Source organism: Chlorocebus sabaeus, chromosome 23, assembly GCF_047675955.1.
Source record: "Chlorocebus sabaeus isolate Y175 chromosome 23, mChlSab1.0.hap1, whole genome shotgun sequence".
Lineage (NCBI taxonomy): Eukaryota > Metazoa > Chordata > Mammalia > Primates > Cercopithecidae > Chlorocebus > Chlorocebus sabaeus.
In genome coordinates, this window is record NC_132926.1 from 51,231,808 (window position 1) to 51,255,709 (window position 23,902).

The following is a 23,902-nucleotide window of genomic DNA, read 5'->3' on the forward strand; positions in this document are numbered from 1 at the left end:
ACATGGAACACAGGGCACTATGTCCCGAGGCTGCATAGAGCAGGGGGCCCTGGGTCTCGCCTACAAAACCATCTTCCCTTCTGGGTCTCCTGGCTTGTGATGGGAGGGGCTGCTGTGAAGGTCTCTGACATGTCCTGGAGACAGATATTTTCCTTATTGTCTTGGTGATGAACATTTCGCTCCTTGTTAGTTATACAAATTTCTGCAGCCAGCTTGAATTTCTCCCTAGAAAATGGGTTTTTCTTTTCTATTGCATCATCAGGCTGCAAATTTTCAAATGTTTATGCCTTGCTTCCTCTTGAATGCTTTGTGCTTTGTCACTTAGAAATTTCTTCTGCCAGATTACCCTAAATCTTCTTTCTTGAGTTCAAAGTTCCACAGTTCTCTAGGGCAGGGACAAAATGCCACCAGTCTCTTTGCTAAAGCCTAGCAAGAGAGACCTTTGCTCCAATTCCCAACAAGTTCCTCATCTGATCTGAGACCACCTCAGCCTGGACTTCATTGTCCCTATCACTGAGAATGTAATGAATTAAATCAATACTGGGCAAAGTGTGTCTATGGTAGTAACAGAAGAAGGTAAGGCTACTGTGTACCTAATAGTCAGATGATATCTTTATGATAATGGTGAACTTTTGAAAGTTATTTGAAAATGTCCTTTCTAAAGAAATTTCCATGAATCTAAAAATAGTAAGGCTAAGAAATGCTTTTGTTTATATACACAAGAGCAGAATTAGATGTGATCATAATAAGTAAATGTGGTGTTAAAATGGCAGTCTTGTTCCTTTATAGGAAAAGGCATTGGAACAGCCATTTTAAATGTGTCTTTTACTCAAATGTTGCCAAAAATTATTCTATCCAAGTACATGTCCTTTTGCAAATGATAAAGCAATTAATTACTCTTCCCTACCATATCTGCTAAGTTAAATGTCACATTGATTGAGAGATTTTGAATTGTTTTATGCAGCTTTCTCAATCAGATCATATGTGGTTTTTATAAAATGGCATATTCTTTTTGACATTATACTTACTTATTAGAAAAGTCATAAAAGTGGAAAAAACTTATGAGGTTTGAGGCTTTTGGTTCATTGTATCTTTGTGGAGTCTTGACCCATGTTCTCATGGAGCTAGAGGATAATTAATGTTTCCTGTGATTTATGATATCCACCACTAGGAAACTACAAGAAATTATTCTTCCCTGCTACCACTCTCTGTTCTCTGTCTGCAGATATGTTGAAAGAAATGTAGCTTTTGCTCATAAATTTCATCATTTGAGATTGTTATTTCAGTTGAGTATTATCAGAAAGCATTTCTAATAATTAACTCTTGTTGCATACCTGTAATCAGAAAGGGATCTTCTTCACTGCACTGCTGTGCTGCGGGATATTAAGCTGGCAAGCATGAAAATAGCTTTGTGAACAGCTGGGCTCATTACAGTGAATCTGGAGATCAAAGCTGCCAAAAATGGAGGGCACTTATATTCACCAACCCAAAAGAGAAGGTTTTGGCCTTGAGAGAACACTGCTGAGCATAGGAACAACAGATTAATGGGAAAACTGTTGATAAAGCAGTAACTATCATCCTCGAACTATTTAATCCACTGGAACAATTTTATGATGTCTTAGTACTTAATCATTTTAAATGATTCAGACCTGTTGAATAGAGGTAAGATTATCTGCCTCTTATAAACTCATAAAATATTTTACACAAAGTGAACCAAATTATATGCAACATAGGACTATGTGATTAAAATGCACTTCAGTGCTCACCCTTACATACCATTCAGAGACATTCTATGAGAGCAAAGTGTAATATTCAGGTGCCCTTGAAAGAGTGAACAATGAACACATTGTCATTAGGAAAATTTAGCCACCCGTGAGATAACTTTCAAAATATTATCAATAATGGATATTGCTGTCAGAACTATCTTCCTAAAATATATTAGACTATTTTTACTATCCTATATTCTGTGTTCAGTTGCTTAAAAAATTAAATTCAAAAGTGTTTGGCATTCAAAGCAGTTTATGCTAGCACCTCAGGTTACCTCTTCAGCCTATTCTCCCACTACTCCACTGTGTGTATTCTGACCTAGTATTCTGTATTATTTTCTATTTCCTAATAATGTTAGATAATTCTAAATTTCCTTATATGGCTATGCTGATCTCTTAGCCTAAAATGCTTTCTCTATTTTTTTTACAGTAAAAAAAAAAAAAAAAAAAAAAAAAATTGAAGGCATTGCTCAAATGCAACGTTCTCTTTTAAACTTTCCTGGATTCTCACAATTAGAATATATATATATTTTGTTCCAGGCTTTTATAATGCTTATATTTCCATTTTTAATGCTTGTATTTCCATTTTGACTTGCATTGTGGGTAGTTTTTACTGTTTCTCCCAAATATTTGAGTCTCTGTGGGTAGGGCCTATGAGTAATTCAACTTGTGTTCCCCAGACTTTACCAATTATCAGAATTTATTTACTGGTCATTGATATGGTTTGGCTCTGTCCCCAACCAAATCTCATTTTGAGTTGTAACTCCCACAATTCCCATATGTCATGGGAGGAACCCAGTGGGAAGTGATTGACTTATGGGGGCAGATTTTCCTGCGCTGTTCTCATGATAGTGAATGAGTCTCATGAGATCTGATGGTTTTAAAAATGGGAGTTTCTATGCACAAGCTCTTTTTGCCTGCTGCCATCCATGTAAGATGTGACTTGCTCCTTCTTGCCTTCTGCCATGATTGTGAGGCTTCTCCAGTGATGTGTAGCTGTGAGTTCTCCATTAAGCCTAATTCCTTTGTAAATTGCCTAGTCTCAGGTAGGTCTTTATCAGCAGCATGAGAACAGACTAATACAGTCATTCTTTGCAAGATGCTATTTGCTTTGGATACAAATATGAAAAGACATGGTCCCTTGCATGTGTTATATGCTTGTGAAATACGTATTGAATTGACTGATTAACAAGAGAAAGATCTCAGTTCTCCACCTCTTATAATGAGTTGCTATTGTTTTAAACAGTGTGTAGTTCTAGAAAATCTAATAAACAGAATGAAGGAAGATATTTTAAAATACTGGCAGTTCTTGTGAAGAAAATCAGTGAAGTTGAGATATGTTAGATAGAAGAACATTAACTCCCTAATTTTGAACTTTACTATAGCTACTTTGTGTCATGATTTAACAAAGAGAATTATCTTATTTTGTCTGAGTCTTAAAGGACACAGCTTTGAAGCCTTTTCTATGGATGGTTGGATACTATCAGTTTCACATGTAATATGTAGGCACATTTATAGAGCTTTGAATTTGTGGAGTCTTTTAAAAAACTGATTATGATCAATATTCACATTCTTCCAAAAGCTCAAGAGCCCTTCATTGAAAAGCTTCCTAATATATAAAAGATATAAATTTGAGTACTAAATATAGCTGAGAAGCTAGTTTGGGAATATGGTATAGAAAGCCTTGATTCCCTAACTAAAAATTTTGAATTTTTAATTAGCAGTAACAAAACACTCAAAGTTCTAAGTAGTTGAATGACTTAATGTCCATTGTGTACGAGGTATGTTAAATGTGCTGAAGTAAGGTGGATAGGTTTTCTGCACAATAAGTGATTGAGGATTAGAGACCAGATATGAATATAGCTTCATTATTGGTGATAGATGATGAGAACAATGGCAAAAGTTACTTTGGAAATAAAAAAGACAGCACAGTGTTGTTAGAACCATTTTGGAAGATTTATATAGAATCTAGTGATTGGTGAGAGACATCGGGAGGAGAGAAAAATGTAATAAACATGATAGGCCTGCATGCCTGGAAGTACCTTTTATGAAGGAACATAGGAGGAGAAAGATAATTGGAGAATGAGAGATTTTGCAACCGGCATGACCTAGGTTATGTTTCGATAATGTTAACTTTCAAATCTCAGTGGATTAAAATGGAATAACAAATATTCATTTCATGTTGTTACTGCGTGTTTATTTTGGCCTGCCTGGCATTTCTGCTCCACATTTTCCTCACTCTGGGGCCCAGGTTGACAGATCAACCATTATCTGGAAAGTTACCAGCTGCTTTGGCACAGGTAGAGGGAGAATCTGAGGGTCTAGAGTCAGAAATTACTACAGCCTGGAAGTGAGAGTGGCAACTTTAAATCATTGTCAGGTAACACTCTCTTCTTCTAATGCCAGTCAAGTGGGATATTTCCTGTTCATTGCTTATGGCCTCACCCCTGATTTACTTCCCCCAGCATTATTGAGGCATAATTGACAAATAATAATTGTATATTTTTAAGATGCAAAACATGGTGTTTTGATGTGTGTACACATTGGGAAATGATTACCACAATCAAGCTAATGAACTTATTTATCATCTTACATAATTAACTTTTTTTGTGGTGAGAACACTTAAGATCTACTCTCTTAGCTCATTGTAAGTATACAATGCAGTATTATTAACTATAGTAACCATGCTATACATTAGATCTCCAGACGTATTCATTTTGTATAATGGAAATTTTATCTCCTTTTACCAACATCTCCCTAGTTCCCCCAACACACCAGCCTCTGGCAACCACCATTCTACTCTCTGCTTTTAGACTCCATATATAAGGGAGATCATGCAGTATCTATCACATGTAGATATCTAGTTTTCCAACACCATTTATTGAAGACACTATCCTTTCTCCACTGTATGTTCTTGGCAGTTTTGTCAAAGATCAGTCGACCATATATATATATATATAGATTTACTTTAGTTCTCTCTGTTCTGTTTTATTGGTGTGTATGTCTATTTTTATGCTAGTATCCTACTGTTTTGTTTACTATAGCTTTGTAACATATTTAAAAATCAGGAAGTGTGATATCTCTAGCTTTATTCTTTTTGCTCACTATTGCTTTTGCTCTTGGGGACTTTTGTGGTCTCATATAAATTTTAGGATTTTTTTCTATTGATAGGGATTACATTGAATCAGCAGAGCACATTGGGTAGTAGGGTCATTTTAACAATGTTTATTCTTCCAACCTGGGAACACAGGAAACTTTCCATTTATTTGTGTCTTCTTAAATTTGTTTCATCAATGTTTTGTAGTTTTCAGTGAACTGAAAGTGGACCCCTGGTTCAGTTTACTCCTAATATTTTATTCTTTTTGAAGCTATTGTAAATGGAATAGTCATCTTAATTTCTTTTTCAGATAGTTCATTGTTGGTATATATTAATGCAAATTGTTCAAGAGTGTGATTTAAAATTTTTATATTTTTGTGAATTTTAATTTTCCCTCCCATTATTGATTTCATGCCACTGGGGTCCAAAAAAATACTTGATATGATTGCAGTCTTCTTAAGTTTGTTAAGACGTGTTTTGTGGCTTGTGATTATATAAATATGATCTATCCTGGAAAATTTTCCATGTGCACTTGAGAAGAATGTTTATTCTGTTGCTGTTGGATGAAATGTTCTATATGTCTATTAGATCCACTTGGTTATAGGTTATTCAAATCCAATGTTTCCATATTAATTTTTTGTCTGGATGATCTATCCATTGTTGAAAGTCAGTATTGAAGTCTCCTGCTAGCAGTATATTGCTATAAATTTCTCCCTTCAGTTCCATTAATATTTGCTTTATATATTTATATTTCTAATGCTTTATATATTTATATGCTCCAATGTTAATATTTGCTTCATATATTTATATGTTCCAATTTATACCCAATGTATCTGGTCCAACATTAGAATATATATATTATTTATATATATATATATAAAAAAATCATTTTTCATCTCTTTATTCTCAGCCTATGTGTGTCCTTAAAGCTAAAGTGAATCTAGTGTAGACAGTGTATATTTGGTCTTGTTTTTTTTTTTTTTAATCCATTCAGCCAGTCTGTCTTTTGAGTGAAAAATTTAATCCATTTACATTTAAAGTAATTATTGGTAGGTAAGAACTTCTTACTGCAATTTTGTTTATTTTTTTTTATCACTGGTTTCTACTTCTTCTGTTCCTCTTCTTCCATTTTTGTTGTCTTCCTTTGTCATTTGATGAGTTTTGTAGTGGTATGCTTTGATTTCATTTTCTTTATCCTTTGTGTATCTACTAGGAGTTTTGTCTTTGTGGTTACCATGAGGCTTACATAATCTTATAGCAGTCTATTTCATGCTGATAACAACTTAACTTTAACTGTGTACAAAAACTCTACACTTTTAATTCTCCTCTTCCCACATTTTATGTCATTGCCATCACAATTTACATCATTTTATACTGTGCATCCATTAACAAATTATTGTAGCTATGATTATTGTTAATACTTTGTCTTTCAATTTTTACACTAGATTTTAAAAATCTTTTGTGCATCACCATTACAGCATTAGAGTACTCTGAATTTGACTATTTATATTTATTAGTGAGTTTTATACTTTTATATGTTTTCATGTTATTAATTAGTATTCTTTCATTTCAACTTGAAGAGAACCCCTTTTTGCATTCCTTGCAAGGCAGGTCTTAGTGGTGATGAGCTCTTTCAGCCTTTGTTTGTCTGTGAAAATCTCTATCTATCCTTCATTTCTCAAGGACAGCTTTGTCAGTTATAATATGCTCAGCTGGCACTTTTTCCTTTCAGTACTTTGAATATATCATCCTACTCTTTCTTGAAATGTCAAGGTTCTGCTGAGAAATCCACTAATAACCTTATGGAGGTTCTCTTGTATTAGTCACTTTTCTTTATTTTATTTTATTATTATACTTTAAGTTCTAGGGTACATGTGCACAATGTGTAGGTTTGTTACATATGTATACATGTGCCATGTTGGTAGTCACTTTTCTCTTGTTTCAAAATGTTCTCTTTGTATTTGAGTTTTGATAATTTGATTTCAAAAAGATTCCTATTTAAATTTGGGACATCTCAACTTATTGTATTATTACCAAAATATCTTTATGATGCCTTTTTATTTTACTGGCAAACAGTGATAAGCTGTGTTGGACAAGACTGAAAAATAATTTGGCCTAAGAAATAGAATAGAGAATAAATTTTTAGTATTAATTCCTAAGTCGTTTTGGGATTAATTTAGTTAATATGTGGTTTTGGCATATTTTAGTATCTTCTGGGAGAAAACTTTATACTGCTGAAATTGCCATCCTGGGATAAAAAACAAATGGTCTTACAAAGGTGAGAGCAGATAATTTTGATAGACTGCTGATCTCTCTGGAGGGTGATGTCTCCATACCTGGTTATTCCTAAAATATTGGTTAAGCCTAAAAGGTAAAGATGAAAGAAAAACTGAGAAGTGTTGGGGTAAATACTTATTCCGTTCTTCTGATGTCTCTTGCAGGTAGAAGGAAATCTTTCTCCTCTGTGCTCCTTGCTTTTCCTCATGAGAGAAGAATGGACTAACCTCATTGATGAGTTTGGGACAAGGAACAGAGCATGTTTGGCATATTATTTCCCTTTCGTCTTTGCGATTCTTCTCTCTAGAGAGATCTGATATGCTCTTGGTTATATGGGGAAAGGACTTCCATTGTTCAGTGCTGATAGTGACTGAAGTGTAAGTATCTAATTCTGGACAAGGGAGTTTTAGGAACATCTTTTTTTCTCCAAAGCCATCTATTCCAATCCAGTTAGTCTATAATAAACTTGATATTTTTATCTGCTCTTCCTAACATTTTTGCTTTCAATTGGCTTGTATCTGACAGGGAAGAGAGTATCATATAAGCTGCCCTCAAACCTCAGCAGTCTTTATGTTATTTTGAATAGGGATGCAATTTGTAAACATATAGGCTGGTCAATGCTTAGGTGAAATTGATTGGTCAATGTTTCATTTTTGGAACATTTTCAGATCCAGAAATATTTGCTATTTACAAATATTTCCAAAGGCATTCTAAATTATTTGGTTGAACAAATAAAAGCTGATGCATAAACAAAGTTTAAAAACCGGAATACCATTCTGACTTTGGATATTGGGTTAGTAGAAGGTTTGTGGGGTAGATAAATGAATGTGATAAGTAGCCAAATATTTTGAGATGTGTTAAAGTGAGATGTATTTCAGACGTGAGGATGGTCTTGGAAAAACCAGAAAACATGTTCAATCAGGAAACATGGTCAATGAAGAGTTTGGTGTGTGATTGTGCAGTGTTAGTAAGAGAAGGCATCAGTGATTGGAGGAAGAATTTGTGTACGGCTATATAAGTGTGCATTTCTGTGTGTGTGTAGGGTGTGTGTATATATGTTTATGGTTGTGTGGATGAGCATATGTGTGGGTGGGTGGGTGACTGAGTGTGGGTATGTATGGGTGTGGGTATGTGTGGTGTGTTTTTGGGTGCATGTGGTTGTTTGTATGTATGATTGTGTATGGTTGGGTGAACGTGTATAGTTGTATGGGTGTGTGTTTGCCTGGTTGTGTGTGTATGTGTGTGTCTGTGTGTATAGGTATGGGTGTGGCTGGTGAGGGACATGGGTGTGTCTAGGCCTGTGTGTATGCGTGTGTGTATTGGTATGACGGGTACGAAGTGCACAGCAGAGGGCAGATGAAAGAAAAATGCTTATATAGTGACAGAAGACAACAATTTCCTCAGTGAATTTCAAAATACATCTTGGGGAAATGTCAAACAAGTGTTGACTTTTCAGATATTTGCACTAAAATTTAACCTGAAAGATTAGAATTTTGTTTTAATTAAAACAATTTGAAGAAGCACAATCAGAGCCTGTGAACAATCTTTTGCAAACTGAGACAGTAGTCCTAGAGAACCTCACATATGGTTGGGCAGTTTCTGTGCATAGTGCACATTGCTCCTAGTAAGGATGGGGGTAGGGGTTGAAATTCAGCTGTTTCTTTTTTTGTTGAGTCGTGAGCCCTACATCCAGAATGGGTGCCTTTTTCTAATTTGTACAATAATATCCTGAGGTCCTAGATAGCATAGTGGGATGGGGTTTTTATGGTTTATTTTTCCATGTGTGTCTTAAATGTATACCTACCTCTCTCTGGAACAGTTCCTATTAATGGGTACAATTTCTCCTGGCCTAAAGGAACAAGTTTATTTAAAAAAAAAAAAAAAAAAAAAAAAGGGAAAGGCTGATCTGGAACCTGAGAAATTTGGACAAATTTACCGACAAGCACTTTAGAGTCTTACGGACGACATTTGTTGTTAGTCTAGGAAAATGTGTAGGTAGCCTTTTTTCCTTCCTGAACTCCTACTATGGTTTTGCTCTTTTTCTTAGCTCTTCCCAGATACATTTTATTTAATAATAATTTTAGATATTTGTGTTTTGAAAAAGATCTCTTGAAGAATAAAATCTCTAAGACATCTAGGAATGAATTTCTAGTGCCGCAAAGAAGCTTCACAGGAGCATGGTGTTGGAGAGTGGGGTGGGCTCATAAATCCCATTGTGACAGCATTGATTGTTCCTTCTAAGAGATACACATTTCTCAAATATTTGAAGAAATCAGAAGTCCTGAGAAAGACACCTGACGAGTCCTTCTCTCAGGAGAGCAGACTTTAGATAAGAGATTAGTGGAAGGTTTGTGGGCTAGATAAATGAATGCGATAGCCAAGTATTTTGAGATGGGTCAGAGTAAGACCAAGTATTTTGAAGTTGTGCATATAGAGAATTAATAACTCTTAAGAAATCTAAGGGAAAGATTGCATATGAAAAACTGAGAAGGAGTTGCAATGGATCATCCTAAGGAGGGGTTTACCTTTGCCAGCCTTTCCAATGTGCTGAGTCTAGGGCAAACAAAGTTTCTCAAGCCTCATTTATCCTTTTATAGCACATTAATAAAGTGATTCCCTTGTTTGTCAGCACTTTTTACTCTATAAAGCCTCAAATTGACATCAATCACATATGCCAAGGTGTACAGAATAATAAATGCATATTTCTCCAAATCTAACTGCAGTGGATTCATACAACCCCTTTTAATTTACTTTACCTAGGCTATATATTTTAACTCCTTACAGGGATCAGCTTTCTGCATGCCTAGGCAGTTATTTGAAGGACACAGGATTGTTTCTTCCATCACCCTCTATTTCAGCCTTCCTTTCACTAATATGTCACTGATGTATTAATTTCTAACATGAATCATGTGTATGTCTTTGCTGAGGAACTATAGGGAGTTACATAATATAGTTTAAAAAGGTGAAGATATTGTATGCAAACAGACCTTGAGTTCAAGTCCTCAGTCTGCTAACTGCCAGATGTTTGACCTTGAGAAACTAATTTAAATCCACTGAACCTCAGTTTCTGTATCTTTAAGACTATTATAATGATTCCTAATTTTCAGCCTTTGGGAGAATTAACTTATGTATGAGAATTACATTAAATATCTAGCTTAATATCTGACACTATGGTAGGAAAATTTATGTAATTATATTTGTAGAAATTTTACCTTTTTTTTTGCAAATCTGAAAATTATAAAAGCATATTATAAGAAACTTTCAACGGTGATGAGTATAATAGTAGAGATGACCTATTCTTGTAATCATATATTTTTTTCCTCTAAAATCTTACTTGAAGTTTAGAGTGCTAGTTAAGGTCCTGTGTTCTGCTGGTTTAGGAATTGTCATTTTAACTGAAATACATTAGTCTCCTTTTATCTAGAGTTCTGCTTTCCATGGTTTCAGTTACCTATGGTCCACTGTGATCTAGATATATTAAATGGAAGTCCCAGAAATAAACAATTCATAAGTTTGACGTTGCATATCATTCTGAGTAGTGTGATGAAATTTCATGTTGTCCCACCCTGTTCTGTTCTGGGTGTGAATCATCCCTTTGTCCAGGGTGTGCATGCTGTATATGCTACCGCACTCATTCATTAGTCACTTAGTAGTTCTGTTGATAGTGAAAAAAACAGCACTTTTCCCCATGATTATCTTATTCCCAAAGATCATGACATATCCTCAGATATCAGCATGCAAAAGTGAGGGATAAAGTTTAAAGTTTTTCCTAGATTGATTTAAATGTAATTGACAAGTAAAATTGAATTATGAAGTACAATGTGATGTATTGATATATGTATGAGGATGAAGTTGTTTTTGATAGGGAGGAAAGAATATGGGAGAAATATTCAAAGTTGCATTGACTTGGGGCACAAGAGGAGATATGGTGACCCTGGTCATGTTGTAGTGTAAGTTTGTTTAGTAATCTTTTGATGTAATGTTATTGATTTGATGTTCAACTTTAGCAAATATAACATGCAATCTTGAGTTAGTATAATATTGGTTGATAATATAACCTTTAAAATCAAAAGACTTAAGAATCCCTTAGAATCAATTTCCTCCTTCCCAGTACTGTAGTTTTAAATTATCTCCTTGTGTTTTTATGTAGACTATTTATTGAAGGATAAAATAATGAAAATGTGCAAAATTCATGAATGTACATTTTAATAAATCTTCACAAGTTTTATTTTATACAGATGGAACTAGCGTCTAGATTAAAAATCAAAGCATTGCCTGAAACCCAGAAGTGCCCTTATGCCCCTTTAAGTTACTATCCAATCCTCTTTCCCTGCCATCAAGGATAATTTTATTCTGACTTTTAATACCATAGATTAGTTTCACCTCCTTTTGCCTCTTTGTAAATAGATTTATATGATATGTACTCTTTAGTGCCTTACTTATTTTATTCATGCTGTGTTTTGAGATTCATTTTATTATGGGTAGGTATAACTAATTCATTCTCATTGTTGTATGATATGTCATTATATGTAATACTATAATTAATGTATCTGTTCTTTTAATGGTGGACATTTTGGTATTATGAACATTTCCAGATTGATGGTATTACAAATAGTGCCGTTATGCATATTCTGGTTTGTATCTTTTGTTGACCATACATATATATGTCTAGAGTGTGTATACCACAGAATGAAGTTGCAGGGTGCAGACTGTACATACATAGTTTACCTTTGGTAGATGCATCTGAACAGTAGTTGTACCAACGTATACTCTCATCAGTCCATGTATGAGAATACCAGTTCCTCCTTACCAAAGCCAACATTTGGTATTTTCTATCATTTTAATTTTTACCCTTCTGATGCATTTAATTTGAATTTCTCTGATGACCATTTGGATATCCTCTTTTATGAATTGCCTGTGCAAGTCTTCTGGTCATTTTTTTCTATTGAATTGTCTTCCTTTTTCATGTTGATTTGAAGGTGTTCTTTATGTACTTTGGGATCATACAGTATATTCTCAGTTGAGTGTGTCTTATTGTTGCTCAAAATGTGATTGTAAGATGCTTCAATACTTCCTGTTTCTCAGTTGTTTTATTTAGGATAATGGCCACCAGCTCCATCTGTGTTGCTGTGAAGGACATGGTTTTATTCTGTTTTATGGTTACATGGTATTCCATGGGATATTTTCTTTATCCAATCAACCATTTGTGGAGACAAGTTGATTCATAACTTTGCTATTGTAAATAGTGCTGCAGTAAACAAATGAGCACAGGTGTCTTCTTGACAAAACAATTTCTTTTCCTTTGAATAAAAACCCAGTAGTGGGATTGGTGGGCTGAATGGCAGTTCTATTTTAGTTCTTTGAGAAATCTCCATAGTGTTTTCTGTAGGGGTTAAACTGCTTTATACCCCCCTCCAATGGTGTGTAAGTGTTCTCTTTTCTCTGCATCCTTGCCAACATCTGTTATTTTTTGACTTTTTGATAATAGCCATTCTGACTAGTGTGAGATGGTACCTCATTGTGGTTTTGATTTGCATGTCTCTGATGATTAGTGGTGCTGAATCTTTTTTTAAAAAATATGTTTGTTGGCTGCTTGGATGTCTTCTTTTGAGAAGTGTCTATTCATGTCTTTTGCCCAGTTTTCAATGTGGTTATTTGGTTTTTGCCTGTTGAGTTGTTTAAATTCCTTATAGATTCTGGATATTAGACCTTTGTTGGATGTATAGTTTGTTAATGTTTTCTCCCATTCTGAAGGTTGTCCATTTATGCTGTCGATAGTTTCTTTTGCTGTGAAGAAGCCCCTTAGTTTAATTAAGTCTCACTTGTAAACTTTCATTTTCACTGCAATTACTTTTGAAGACTTAGTCATAAATTCTTTCCCAAGACTGATGTTCAGAATGGTGTTTCCTAGGTTTTAAGGATTCTTTGAAATTTTTTTAATTTTTAATTTTTGTGGGTACATAGTACATGTGTGTATTTATGGGGTACATGAGATGTTTTGATAGAGGCATGCAATGTGAAATAATCATATCATGGAGAATGGAGTATCTATCCCCTCAAGCATTTATCCTTTATGTTACAAACAATTCAGTTATAATCTTTTAGTTATTAAATATGTAAAATTTTTGTTGACTATAGTCATGGTTGTGCTATTAAATAGTCGTCTTATTTTTTTTTGTACCCGTTAACCATACCCACTCCATCCACCCAGCCCCTTACTATCCTTTTGGGCCTCTGGCAGCCATCCTTCTACTCTCTATCTCCATGAATTCAATTGTTTTGATTTTTAGATCTCACAAACAAATGAGAACATATGATGTTTATCTTTCTGTGCCTGGCTTATTTCACTTAACGTAATGATCTCCACTACCATCCATGTTGTTGCTAATGGCTGGATCTCATTCTTTTATGATTGAATAGTACTCCATTGCGTATAAGCACCACCTTTTCTTGGTGAACACTTAGGTTGCTTCCAAATCTTGACTATTGTGAACAGTGCTGCAACAAACATGGGAGTGCAGATACCACTTTGATATACTGATTTCCTTTCTTTTCAGTATATACCCAGCAGTGGGATTACTGGATCACATAGTAGCTCAATTTTTAGTTTTTCTGAGGAACCTTCAAACTGTTCTCCATAGTGATTGTACTAATTTACATTTCCAAAAACAGTGTGTGAGGATTCCATTTTATCCACAGCCAAGATGTTGGCTTATGTCTCTTGGATATAAGCCATTTTAACCAGCATGAGACGATATCTCATTGTAGTTTTGGTTTGCATTTCTCTGATGATCAATGATGTTGAGTGCCTTTTCATATGCCTATTTCCTATTAGTATGTCTTCTTTTGAGAAATGCCTATTCAAATCTTTTGCCCGTTTTCTGATTGGGTTATTAGATTTTTTCCTGTAGAGTTGTTTGAGTTTCTTATACAGTCTGGTTTTTAATCCCTTGTCAGATGAGTAGTTTGCAAATATTTTCTCCTATTTGTGCGTTGTTTGTTCACTTTGTTGATTATTTCCCTCATTGTGCAGAAGCTTTTGCACTCGTTGCGCTCTCATTTGTCCGTTTTTGGCTTGGTTGCCTGTGCTTGTAGGGTATTACTCAAGAAATATTTGTCTACAACAATGTCCTGGGGAGTTTTCCTAATGTTTTCTTGTAGTCATTTCATAGTTTGAGGTCTTAGATTTAAGTCTTTAATCTATTTTTATTTGATTTTTATATGATGAGAGATAGGGGTCTAGTTTCATTCTCCTGCCTAAGGATATTCAGTTTCCCCATCATCATTTATTGAGGAGAATGCCTTTTCCCTACTGTATATTCTTTGCCTCTTTGTTAAAAACGAGTTCACTATAGGTGTGTGGATTTATTTGTGGGTCCTCTATTCTGTTCCATTGGTCTGTGTGTCTGATTTTATGCCAGTACTGTGCTGTTTTGGTTACTATGGTTCTGTAGAATAATTTGAAGTCAGGTAATGTGATTTCTCCAGTTTTGTTCTTTTTGCTTGTGATATCTCAGGCTATTCTGGGTCTTTTGCAGTTCCATATAAATTTTAGGATTGTTTTTTCTATTTCTGTGAAGAATGTAATTGGTATTTTGATAGAGGGTGAATTGAATCTGTAGATTGATTACTTTGGGTAGTATAGACATTTAAGCAATATTTATTCCTCTAATCCATGAATATGGAATATTTTTCTTTCCCTCTTCTGTTTGTTTCAATAGTGGTTTATAGTTTTCATTATAGAGATCTTTTATTTCTTTGGTTAAATTAATTCCTAGCTATTTAATTTTATTTGTGACTATTACAAATGGGATTACTTTCTAAAATTTCTTTTTCATATTGTTCACTGTTGGCACATAAAAATGCTACTGATTTTTGTATGTTGATTTTGTATTCTGCAACTTTACTGAATTGGTTTATCAGTTCTCATTGTTTTTTGATGGACTATTTAGGCTTCTCTATGTATAATATATCATCTGCGAACAAGAATAATTTTACTTCTTCTTTTCCAATTTGGATGCCCTTTATTCCTTTCTTTTGTCTGATGGCTTTAGCTAGGACTTCTAGTACTATGTTGAGTAACAGTGGTGATAGTGGGCATCCTTGCCATGTTCCAGATCTTAGAGAAAAGGCTTTCAGTTTTGTCCACTCAATATGATACTAGCTGTGGGTGTGTCATATATGGCTTTTGTTATGTTAAGGTATGTTCCTTCTATACCCACTTTTTTATCATAAAGGGATGTTAAATTTTATCAAATGTATTTTCACCATCATTTGAAATAATCATATGGTTTTTATCCTTCATTCTGTTGATATGATGTGTCACATTGATTGATCTGCATATGGTGAATCATTCTTGCATCCCAGGAATAAATCCCACTTGATCGTGATGAATGATCTTTCTAATGTATTGTTGAGTTCAGTCTGCTAGTATTTTGCTGAGGATTTTTGCATGAGTATTCATCAGAGATGTTGGCCTGTAGTTTATTTTTATTTTTTTTAATGTGTCTTTGTCTGGTTTTGATATTGGAGTAATGCTGGCCTCATAGAATGAGCTTGGATATATTCTCTCCTCCTGAATATTTCAGAATATTTTGAGTAGGATTGGTATTAATTCTTCTTTAAAGTTTTGGTAGAGTTCAGTAGTGAAACCATGAGGTACAGGGGTTTTCTTTACTGGGAGACTTTTGGGAGACATTTTTTTTTTTTGAGTCAGGGTCTCACTCTGTCACCCAGGCTGGAGTGCAGTGGTGTGATCTCAGCTCACTGCAACCTCTGCCTCCCAGGTTCAAGCGATTCTCGTGCCTCAGCCTCCCCAATAGCTGGGATTACGGGTGCCCACCTCCCAAAGTGTTGGTATTACAGACATGACCCACTGTGCCTGGCCACTGGGAGAATTTTTTTTTCTTTTTTTGAGACAGAGTCTTACTCCATCACCTGGCCTGGAGTGCAGTAATGTGATCTCAGCTCACTGCAACCTCCGCCTCCTGGTTTCAAGCAATTCTCCTGCCTCAGCCTCTGGAGTAGCTGGGACAACAGGCGCATGCCACCACGGCTGGCTACTTTTGTGTTTTTAGTAAAGATAGGGTTTCGCCATGTTGGCCAGGCTGGTCTCGAACTCCTAACCTTAAGTTACGCTTCACCTCAGCCTCCCAAAGTGCTGGGATTACAGGCATGAGCCACCATTACCGGCCCACTGGAAGACTTTTATTACAGCTTTGATCTTGTTACTTGTTATTATTCTGTTCAGATTTTGGATTTCTTCCTGGTTCAGTCTTGATAGATTGTATGTCTGGGAATTTGTCCATTGTTTCCTAGATTTTCCAATTTATTGGCATATAGTTGCTCATACTAGCCACTAATGATCCTTTGAATTACTGTAGTATCAGTTGTAATGTCTCTTTTATCATTTCTGATTTTATTTATTTGTATCTTCTCTCTTTTTTTGTGTTAGTCTGGCTAATGGTTGGTCAATTTTGTTTAACTTTTCAAAAAACCAACTTTTTGTTTTATTAATATTTTATATTGTTTTCTTCATTTCAATTTCGTTTATTTCTCCTATAATCTTTATTATTTCTTCTACTAGTTTTTGTGTTTGGTTTGCTCTTGCTTTTCTGGTTCTTTAAAATGCATTATTAGATTGTTTATTTGAAGTTTTTTCTCCTTTTTGATGTAGGCACTTATTGCTATAAACTTCCCACTTAGTATTACTTTTATTGTATCCTATAGGTTTCGATATGTTGTGTTTCATTATCATTTGTTTCAAGAAATTTTTCAATTTCCTTCTTCATTTCTTCATGGAGCCACTGGTCATTTAGGATCATATGGCTTAATTTCTATGTATTTGTATAGTTTCCAAAATTCTTCCTGTTTTTAATTTCTAGTTTTATTCCATTTTGCTTAGAGAAGATGCTTTGGTCTATCTTTGAGAATGATTCATGTGCTGAGGAAAAGAATACGTATTCTGCAGCTGTTGGATGAAATGTTCTGTAAATATTTATTAGATCCACTTGGTCTATAGTGAAGATTAAGTCTAATGTTTTCTTTGTTGATTTTCTGTCCGGAAGATCTGTCCAGTGTTGCAAGTGGGTGTTGAAGTCTTCAGCTATGATTGCATTGGGGCCTTTCTTCAGCTATGATTGCACTGGGGCCTATCTATCTTTCTAGTGATATTTACTTTGTATATCTGTGTGCTCCAGTGTTGGGTGCACATATATTTAAAATTCTTATGTCTTCTTGCTGAACTGACCTCTTAATCATTATATAGTATCCTTCTTTGTCTTTTCTTATAGTTTTTGTCTTGAAATCTATTTTTTCTCATATATAATTATTCCTGCTGTGTTTTAGTTTCTATTGGCATAGAATATCTTGTTTCATTTCTTTATTTTCGGTCCATGTGTGTCTTTATGGGTGAAGTGTATTTCTTGTAGGTCATGGGTCTTGTTTTTTCACTCATTCAGCCGTCTATGTCTTTTGATTGAAGAGTTTAGTCCATTTACATTCAACATTGCTATTAATAAGAACTTACTTTTGCATTTTGTTATTTATTTTCAGGTTGTTTTGTGGTCTTCTCTTCCTTCTTTTTTTCCTTCCTGTCTTTGTTTATTGAAGGTAATATTCTCTAGTGACATAGTTTAGTTTCATTCTATTTTTGTGTGTCCATGATATGTTTTTTGGTTTGAGATGACCACGAGTCATGCAAAAACTATTTTATAACCCATTATTTTAACCTAATAATGACTTAACACCGTTTGCATAAACAAACAAACAAACAGGCAAAAAGAAAAGTAATAGAAACACTGTCTTAAGTTCATCTTCCCACATTTTAACTTTTTTATTGTTTCTATTTATATTTTATTGTACTGTCTATGTCTTGAAAAATTGTAGTTATTCTTTTTGATTGGTTCATCATCTAGTCTTTCTACTTAGGATAAGAGTAGTTTACGTATGACAGTTACAGTGTTATAATATTCCATGCTTTTCTGTTTATTTATGTTATGGCTAGCCAGCTGTCCCAGCACCATTTATTAAGTAGGGAATTGATATCATTTGGCTGTGTCCGTACCCAACTCTCATCTTTAATTGTAATCCCCATAATCCCCATGTGTCATGGGATGGACCTGGGGAAGGTAATTGAATCACGGGGATGGTTTCCCCCATGCTGTTCTCATGATAGTGAGAGTTCTCACAGACCTTCTGGTTTTATAAGCAACTGGCATTTCCCCTGCTAGTTTTAGTTACTGCAGACTTGTGGTACAGTTTGAAATCAGGTAGTGTGATGCCTCCAGCTTTGTTCTTTTTGCTTAGGATTCTGTTGGCTATATGGGTTCTTGTTTGGTTCCATATGAAATTGAAAGTAGTTTTTTTCTAATTCTGTGAAGAAAGTCAATGGTAGCTTGGTGGTGATAGCATTGAGTATATAAATTACTTTGGGCAGTATGGCCTTTTCACAATATTGATTCTTCCTATCCATGAGCATGGAATGTTTTTCCATTTGTTTGTGTCCTCTCTTATTTCCTTGATCAGTGGTTTGTAGTTCTCCTTGAAGAGGTCCTTCACATCCCTTGTAAGTTGTATTTCTAGGTATTTTATTTTCTTGGTAACAATTGTGAATGGGAGTTCACTCATGATTTGGCTCTGTGTTTGTCTGTCATTGGTGTATAAGAATGCTTGTGATTTTTGCTCATTGATCTTGTATGCTGAGACTTTGCTGAAGTTGCTTATCAGCTTAAGGAGATTTTGGGCTGAAATGATGGGGTTTTCTAAATATACAATCATGACATCTGCAAACAGGGACAATTTGACTTCCTCTTTTCCTAATTGAATCCATTTACTTCTTTCTCCTGCCTGATTGCCCTGGCCAGAACTTCCAACACTATGTTGAATATGAGTGGTGAGAGAGGGCATCCCTGTCTTGTGCCTGTTTTCAAAGGGAATGCTTCCAGTTTTTGCCCATTCAGTATGATATTGGTTGTGGGTTTGTTGTAAATAGCTATTTTTTTTTTCAGCTGAACTCACCACTTTTTTATTTATTTTTATTTATTTTTATTTTTTATTTTATTTTATTTATTTATTTTTTATTATTATACTTTAAGTTCTAGGGTACATGTGCATAACGTGCAGGTTTGTTACATATGTATACTTGTGCCATGTTGGCGTGCTGCACCCATCAACTCATCAGCACCCATCAACTCGTCATTTATATCAGGTATAACTCCCAATGCAATCCCTCCCCCCTCCCCCCTCCCCATGATAGGCTCCGGTGTGTGATGTTCCCCTTCCCGAGTCCAAGTGATGTCATTGTTCAGTTCCCACCTATGAGTGAGAACATGCGGTGTTTGGTTTTCTGTTCTTGTGATAGTTTGCTAAGAATGATGGTTTCCAGCTGCATCCATGTCCCTACAAAGGACACAAACTCATCGTTTTTTATGGCTGCACAGTATTCCATGTTGTATATGTGCCACATTTTCTTAATCCAGTCTGTCACTGATTGACATTTGGGTTGATTCCAAGTTTTTGCTATTGTGAATAGTGCCGCAATAAACATACATGTGCGTGTGTCTTTATAGTAGCATGATTTATAATCGTTTGGGTATATACCCAGTAATGGGATGGCTGGGTCATATGGTACTTCTAGTTCTAGATCCTTGAGGAATCGCCATACTGTTTTCCATAATGGTTGAACTAGTTTACAATCCCACCAACAGTGTAAAAGTTTATTTCTCCACATCCTCTCCAGCACCTGTTGTTTCCTGACTTTTTAATGATTGCCATTCTAACTGGTGTGACATGGCATCTCATTGTGGTTTTGATTTGCATTTCTCTGATGGCCAGTGATGATGAGCATTTTTTCATGTGTCTGTTGGCTGTATGAATGTCTTCTTTTGAGAAATGTCTGTTCATATCCTTTGCCCACTTTTTGATGGGGTTGTTTGTTTTTTTCTTGTAAATTTGTTTGAGTTCTTTGTAGGTTCTGGATATTAGCCCTTTGTCAGATGAGTAGATTGCAAAAATTTTCTCCCATTCTGTAGGTTGCCTGTTCACTCTGATGGTAGTTTCTTTTGCTGTGCAGAAGCTCTTTAGTTTAATGAGATCCCATTTGTCAATTTTGGCTGTTGTTGCTGTTGCTTTTGGTGTTTTAGGCATGAAGTCCTTGCCCATGCATATGTCCTGAATGGTATTACCTAGGTTTTCCTCTAGGGTTTTTATGGTATTAGGTCTAACATTTAAGTCTCTAATCCATCTTGAATTAATTTTCGTATAAGGAGTAAGGAAAGGATCCAGTTTCAGCTTTCTACTTATGGCTAGCCAATTTTCCCAGCACCATTTATTAAATAGGGAATCCTTTCCCCATTTCTTGTTTTTCTCAGGTTTGTCAAAGATCAGATGGCTGTAGATGTGTGGTATTATTTCTGAGGACTCTGTTCTGTTCCACTGGTCTATATCTCTGTTTTGGTACCAGTACCATGCTGTTTTGGTTACTGTGGCCTTGTAGTATAGTTTGAAGTCAGGTAGCGTGATGCCTCCAGCTATGTTCTTTTGACTAAGATTGTCTTGGCAATGCGGGCTCTTTTTTGGTTCCATATGAACTTTAAAGCAGTTTTTTCCAATTCTGTGAAGAAACTCATTGGTAGCTTGATGGGGATGGCATTGAATCTATAAATAACCTTGGGCAGTATGGCCATTTTCATGATATTGATTCTTCCTATCCATGAGCATGGTATGTTCTTCCATTTGTTTGTGTCCTCTTTTGTTTCACTGAGGAGTAGTTTGTAGTTCTCCTTGAAGAGGTCCTTTATATCCCTTGTAAGTTGGATTCCTAGGTATTTCATTCTCTTTGAAGCAATTGTGAATGGAAGTTCATTCCTGATTTGGCTCTCTGTTTGTCTGTTACTGGTGTATAAGAATGCTTGTGAATTTTGCACATTGATTTTGTATCCTGAGACTTTGCTGAAGTTGCTTATCAGCTTAAGGAGATGTTGGGCTGAGACAATGGGATTTTCTAAATATACAATCATGTCATCTGCAAAGAGGGACAATTTGACTTCTTCTCTTCCTAACTGAATCCCCTTGATTTCTTTCTCTTGCCTGATTGCCCTAGCCAGAACTTCCAACACTATGTTGAATAGGAGTGGTGAGAGAGGGCATCCCTGTCTTGTGCCAGTTTTCAAAGGGAATTTTTCCAGTTTTTGCCCATTCAGTATGATATTGGCTGTGGGTTTGTCATAAATAGCTCTTATTATTTTGAGGTACGTTCCATCAATACCGAATTATTGAGCGTTTTTAGCATGAAGGGCTGTTGAATTTTGTCAAAGGCCTTTTCTGCATCTATTGAGATAATCATGTGGTTTTTGTCTTTGGTTCTGTTTATATGCTGGATTACGTTTATTGATTTGTGAATGTTGAACCAGCCTTGCATCCCAGGGATGAAGCCCACTTGATCATGGTGGATAAGCTTTTTGATGTGCTGCTGGGTCCGATTTGCCAGTATTTTATTGAGGATTTTTGCATCGATGTTCATCAGGGATATTGGTCTAAAATTCTCTTTTTTTGTTGTGTCTCTGCCAGGCTTTGGTATCAGGATGATGTTGGCCTCCTAAAATGAGTTAGGGAGGATTCCCTCTTTTTCTATTGATTGGAATAGTTTCAGAAGGAATGGTACCAGCTCCTCCTTGTACCTCTGGTAGAATTCAGCTGTGAATCCATCTGTTCCTGGACTTTTTTGGTAGGTAGGCTATTAATTATTGCCTCAATTTCAGAGCCTGCTGTTGGTCTATTCAGGGATTCAGCTTCTTCCTGGTTTAGTCTTGGGAGAGTGTAAGTGTCCAGGAAATTATCCATTTCTTCTAGATTTTCTAGTTTATTTGCATAGAGGTGTTTATAGTATTCTCTGATGGTAGTTTGTATTTCTATGGGGTCGGTGGTGATATCTCCTTTATCATTTTTTATTGCGTCTATTTGATTCTTTTATCTTTTCTTCTTTGTTAGTCTTGCTAGCGGTCTATCAATTTTGTCGATCTTTTCAAAAAACCAACTCCTGGATTTATTGATTTTTTGGAGGGTTTTTTGTGTCTCTATCTCCTTCAGTTCTGCTCTGATCTTAGTTATTTCTTGCCTTCTGCTAGCTTCTGAATGTGTTTGCTCTTGCTTCTCTAGTTCTTTTAATTGTGATGTTAGAGTGTGAATTTTAGATCTTTCCAGCTTTCTCTTGTGAGCATTTAGTGCTATAAATTTCCCTCTACACACTGCTTTAAATGTGTCCCAGAGATTCTGGTATGCTGTATCTTTGTTCTCATTGGTTTCAAGGAACATCTTTATTTCTGCCTTCATTTCGTTATGTACCCAGTAGTCATTCAGGAGCAGGTTGTTGACTTTCCATGTAGTTGAGCGGTTTTGATTGAGTTTCTTAGTCCTGAGTTCTAGTTTGATTGCACTGTGGTCTGAGAGACAGTTTGTTATAATTTCTGTTCTTGTACATTTGCTGAGGAGTGCTTTACTTCCAATTATGTGGTCAATTTTGGAATAAGTGCGATGTGGTGCTGAGAAGAATGTATATTCTGTTGATCTGGGGTGGAGAGTTCTGTAGATGTCTATTAGGTCTGCTTGCTGCAGAGATGAGTTCAATTCCTGGATATCCTTGTTAACTTTCTGTCTCGTTGATCTGTCTAATGTTGACAGTGGGGTGTTGAAGTCTCCCATTATTATTATATAATTGTTTTTTAAAAGCAAGCTTCTGTTTTTGTTGGTTTTTCTCTACTGTAAGTTTGACTTTCTCTTTTGTTGATTTCAGCTCTCCTTTACTATTCTTTCCTCTCCATTTTCAAGGTTTGATATACTGTTATTTTTTAAACTTATTGAAGTGGAAGCTTAGATAATCGATTTTTCATCTTTCTTCATTTCTAAAATATGCATTTAAGGCTTCCCATTTCCCCGTAAACACTGCTTTAGGTGAATTACACAAGTTTTTGTTTTGTTTTTTTCTTTTTTTGAGACATAGTCTCGCTCAGTTGCCCATCTAGAGTGCAGTGGCACGATCTTGGCTCACTTCAGCCTCTGCTTTGTGAGTTCAAGTGATTCTCCTGCCTCAGCCTCCTGAGTAGCTGGGACAAGAGGCGCATGCCACCATGCCTAGCTACTTGTTTTTGTTTGTTTGTTTAAACGGAGTCTTGCTCTTGCTCTTGTCACTGAGGCTGGAGTGCAGTGGTGTGATCTCATCTCACTGCAACCTCTGTGTCCCAGGTTCAAGTGAATTTCCTGCCTCAGCCTCCCAAGTAGCTGAGGTTACAGGCATCTGCCACCATGCTAGGCTAATTTTTGTATTTTTAGTAGAGACAGGGTTTCTCCATGTTGGCTAGGCTGGTCTCAAACTCTTGACCTCAGGTATTCCGCCCACCTCAGCCTCCCGAAGTGCTGGGATTATAGGCATGAGCCACCACACCCGGCCATTTTTGTATTTTTAATAGAGTTGGGCTTTTGTCATGTTGGCCAGGCTGGTCTTGAACTCCTTACATCAAAGAATCACGTAAGTTTTGATTTGTGGTCTCTTTTTAGTAATTCAGTTTAAATATTTTAAAATTTTGGCTTCAAGTTATTCTTTGACCAATGCATTATTTACAGTGTATTTTAAAATTTTCGGTCAGTTAGGAATTTCCTAGTTGTCTTTTCTGATTTCTTGCTTAATTCTACTGGGTTCAGGGAACATACTTTGAACTATTTTGATCATAAAATTTGTTGCTTTATATTCACGTTCATGACTAATTTT